We start from the raw sequence: 5088 nt of genomic DNA, 5'->3' as shown, positions 1-5088 counted from the left end.
CTGCTGAACTGAATGAATAAGCATTTTCAAAACTCTAATGGAAAACTGGTGAATTCATAAAAGTGCTAACGAAAGATCAAGATGAAAAAAAATTTACATGGGACTCAGTGAACCGATGAGGATGATTATAATTTTTGTGACCTTTTGTTTGAATAAAAGAAAATCCCACAAGGACTCAGAGGCAAAAAATATAGAAATCAATTTTCACTACAAAGTAAAGGAGCTGTTACAGTGGAGGATTACTGGACTGAATGGCAATATTATGACATAGTATGAGTGTGTTTCGTGTTTGGTAATTGCAATCATTGTTGCTTTTGCTGTGGTCATCCATTTACAATGCTTGGTGTCAGTTTATCTCTTGTAAAAATAAAATACAGTGAAAAATAAAACCTATGATTTTGATTTTAAAATTTTAATTATTTTGCCCTTTTTATAAAATCTTCAGTTTATGAGCAAATGAATGTATGTTTCATAGTAGTTTAAAATACTTTATATAAAAAATAAATTAAAAAAATTTTTAAAAATACTTTATGTGACATTGGAAGATTGTCTCAATTTGGAAAGCAAAGCAATTATGCCAGTAGGTACTCAATCAATGACAAATGTTGTTTATTAGATAACTGCTAAGAATACATTTTATAAATTAACCCATATAATGCTTTATCAGTATTACGGTCTCTCTCATGATTGTTAAATATGCCAACAGCTTCAAGTGTTAAATAAATTGCTTCAGTCTGGAAAAAAAATTAATTCTAACAGTTGGCTAATTATTCTTAGTACTAATATTAGATATATAATATAATGTGTTTTAGTGTGCCTATAGTATTTGAAACACCATGGGCAAAGTACAGATTTACAATAAATGATGGTGCAGCCTTGATAGTTTAGGAGTCTGGCTAGTTACCCTTAAAACTGCTTTTTCCCCAATTATTTTTTTTATTTTATAATTTTACTGTCAAGCACTACTATTGAGCTCTATAATATAGCTGTGTCTAGTGCGCCTGTATATTCTGGGCACTGAACCAAGTGCCTGGCACATGTGCATGTGTGCCTGTGCACGTGCGCACACACACAGGTGTTCAATAAATGATTCCTGAATAAATGAAGGAAAGGCTATTAACTAGGTTTTCTTATGCTGCACTTGAACTTTACTGAATAACATCAAGACAAAGGAAAGTCTTGTTAGGTAATGGCTGTGCAAACAAATCATTAACTAAATTAAATGCCAGCATGTCCTCCAATCTAAAACAGAATCCATTTAATAATTTCTTTTTCTTAAAAGGAAGAGGGAAATAAACAAGAGGGTTTTTGTTTATTTTTGTTTTGATTTTTACTATGATCACATGGCAACATCAATACTGGATGAAAATTCAGTTTTGAGCCATTAAACATTTTTGAAAAACTTCACTGAATGAAATATGAAGGGTCCCTCAAACTCTCATGACCCCTTGCCATGAATTTGGGGTAGGTATGTGCTTTTTTCATGTGTGTTCACTTGGCATTTCTTTTATTTGTTGATTGTTTTTATGTTGATTGCCCAATTTCCCACTTGTAGCCTTTCAGAGTTTCTAATCTTCCCTGCTTGTCAATCTCTAATCTCCACTGATATTTGCTCATTACCAACCCCAAGACAGATGCAATCCTCCGGAATGTTGACTACAGTTGAAAATGGATCAGCAAATGCTTTATCAAACAACTTTTAATGGTCCTATCTGGAGTGGATTTTTAAAAATCTGAATCTTGACAATTCTTTGCCACCTGTGAGAGCCATCTCCTAACTAGGACTTAAAAAAATAAACAAGCAAAAGATACTGGCACACCACCAAGAAACATTTTTCTCTCTTCTCTTTTAGCCACTACCATAACTGGTAACCATTTATGGCCTTTATAAATATCTAAACAAAAATATTTTGAGACCTAATAGTGTTTTGGACAGTGTACTATATCAAATATGCATAATTTGTTAGGTGAAAATTTAAGAGTTTTGGTTTGGACTGAACAGTTAATGAAGGATATTTACCCAAAATGAAATGGTAAGAGATAATTTTTAGGTAGGAATTATATTTGGTTTCTCATATCCTAGTAAATTGTCTCAGCACTTACAACACATATTTCATTACTCACTGAATGTCAGGTCATAACTCTCAATGAAGGTTTCTATGGCTTATGAATCACTGTTCCAGTGCACAGCCATGGAAATGCCATCGAAAGATTATCAATGCAGAACTGCAAAATCATGGTTCATGATTTCAGATCTGAAATCAACCTCGAGTTTGGCTACTCCATTCTACCTCTATTTCAAAAATATCAAGACCCAAATCCAGGAAGCTTGGGATCTGTTCAGGGTCAGAAAAATCTAGCGGATAAACTAACAACAGAAGCTAGATTCACTACACCGGAACCCTATTCAAGGGCTCTCCTCATTTTTACCAGCTAGCAGTAGTACAGACAGGGTATTGCTGCTACTTTCTGAATTTATATCTCTTAAAACCATTAATACTTGCATATCAAAGATAATGCAACCAAGCCAGTCACAGAGACAGGCAAAAAGGCATTTTTTCCATAAGATGCTGGTCCTAAAACTTACTGTGAAAAGGCCATGAGAGCCAAACTGAATTGTGATCTTCACCCCTGAAAAACTGTTCTCTCCTTCCTGCTGGTTATAGACAGAAACTTTGGTATAAAAACAAAAAATCCAGATTTCATACTTTCATCCCAGAACAACTGCACAAATGCAGCCTGACTGAATGCACTAAATAGAGTCTTTCAAAAGTTGCTTTCAGTAAGAGAGTTAATAAATTTAAAAAAACATCATGTTACAGTGTATTTCTAACTTCCATATTTAGTAAGTGCCATTTATGTAATGTGCGTATGACAAATATTGTAAGGGATTTTTTTTTTACTGCTTTGCCATTCCTCCAAAGTGAAAGGAGTCAAAGGTTATGGGATATATAATTTAAGAATGTGAAGAGAAAATTATTTTTATGGGATAATTTTAATGCAGTGTCCTCCTAAGAAAAAGTAACTTACATTATTTTACTCTATTTTGGCGTCCACGGTCTTTCATTTTGGAGGCAAATTAGCAGCATATGGTAACACAGAATATACTGGAAATTAATTATGAACTTTACTATGGCAAAATGCTTTACTGAGATCTTCTGCGGTGGACTTGGTCTCAACCACCTAAGAAGCATTTCCAAAACTGCTTTAAAACACATTTCAATGACAAATTTTACAGTTTCCTATTAGTAGGCTGTTTACAAGTATATAATATACTTTGTGTGAACTAAATACCACTTCTACTGAAATAGTCAAGAAATATCTTTTTATGTTAGGAGTAATACCTGTTGGTAGGTACAAAAGCACTTATTAAAACCAAAACCACCTTAAATATGGGCATGAAAACCTTGCTTTATAAGGTCACCCCTCAAACAGCCAAAGAAAATTCTGAAATCTGTGCTTCTGCCTCTCTTCTTTCCTCAGTACAACCCCCTCCACGAGACCCTACGATCCTAAAATCCAACCGATCCTACCTTAAAGCTCAATATACACTATAACCTCCCCAAGTGTCTAATTCTGTCTCTCCTTACGTATACTATGGCAAGTTTCTACACTGCGAGATGCTGAATTTCCCCAAAGGGAGATTTCCTCCCTCTCGTTTCTTTGGCCTTTTCTCTCTCATCTCTGCCCCTTCTCTCCGTCAGTCCCCCTTCCCTTACCCTGACCTTCTATTTCCAATGCACTTTTCTACCTTGCCTCCTCTGCTTTCACCAAATCACACCTCAGCTTCCTACAGAGAATACTAAAGTGCCCTGACTGGGAGAGAAATTATGTGGTATTTTTTTCCCTTCGAACTCCTGCCTTGTGAATACCTGCAGTTCCTTTTCCTTGGGGCCATCCTTTTCGGGGCAGGGGGAGGTAGGGAAGCCCTTCTCTGCTCCGTCCGTCTGGCACATTCGGGGCTACAACGGCGGGGCGGGGCGGGGCGGGACAGGGCGAAGTTGGCCTTTACTGCGCCACAGCAGGTGGGGGGTGGGGCGCTAACGAACCGCGCCCAGTCCGATCTCGGACTGACTGAACTGAGGCAGCGAAGGAGACGGGGCCGCCCCCACACCCCGGGACAGGAACTCACCTTCTCTGAGGCAAGGGCGGGTGTCTACTTTAAAACTACTGTCCCCCCTCCCCGCCGCCGCCATAGTGGAGCCGCCAAAGCCGCCGCCGCCGTCGCCGCAGCCACCGGCGGGCGGGCAGGCAGGGGTGGAGGTGGCGGAGGAGACAGTCACAACCGCTGCCGCCGCCGCCGCCGCCGCCGCGCAGGCGGTGTAGGAGGAGGAGGCGGCAGAGACGGTAGCTTCCTGAGAGGAAGACTCCGCCGCCAGCGGTGTGGCTGTGCTCCGCGCCGCCGCCATCGCAGCGAGGCGCGGACAATTGCACTTCGTCTCTTTCCAGTTAAGTTCCTTTGTCTCCGCCTCCTTCTTAGCCCCGCCCCCTTGCCCCTCTTCTCTCTTTGGCTCAAGCCTCGTTCTCACTCCTTCTCTCCACCAATAGGAACGCTTCAGATCCGCGGGCCACCCCTCCCCTCCCCCCACAGCTCGGCGTCACCCGCCTCCCTTTGGAGGGGAAGCAACGGTGACCAAGGGCAAAGGGCAAAAAGCGCGGGATGTAAAAGCACGTGGGCCTCACACAGTGAAGCTTCTTCCGTTGGAGGAGCTAATCTAAATCCAATTTAAGGTAAAAAAAATGTCTGGAAACCAATTTATTTCACCCCCCAAATAGCTCTAAAATATATGTTCTCCTGCCTTTCTTACAGCCCTCAGTGAACAGAAATAAACCTTGGTCATGAAGCGTTTCATCATGGGCCCTAAGGTCCTGCTTAACTATTGATCTACCCATCTAAATTACAATAAAAACCTGGGAATCCAGTACCCAACCAAAAATCTAGAATATTACTTATAATTTGAATCTCCTCACCATCTTTTCCTCAACTTCCAAAGAAACCAATATCTTGATTTATATTATTATTTCCATACCCCTTTTACATACATTCTAGCACATAGATGTGTGCCTAAACCATGTTGTTTAGTTTTT

The sequence above is a fragment of the Lipotes vexillifer genome, unplaced genomic scaffold, assembly GCF_000442215.2.
Source record: "Lipotes vexillifer unplaced genomic scaffold, Lipotes_vexillifer_v1.1 scaffold780, whole genome shotgun sequence".
Classification (NCBI taxonomy): Eukaryota; Metazoa; Chordata; class Mammalia; order Artiodactyla; family Lipotidae; genus Lipotes; species Lipotes vexillifer.
Note: the sequence above shows the minus strand (reverse complement) of the source record.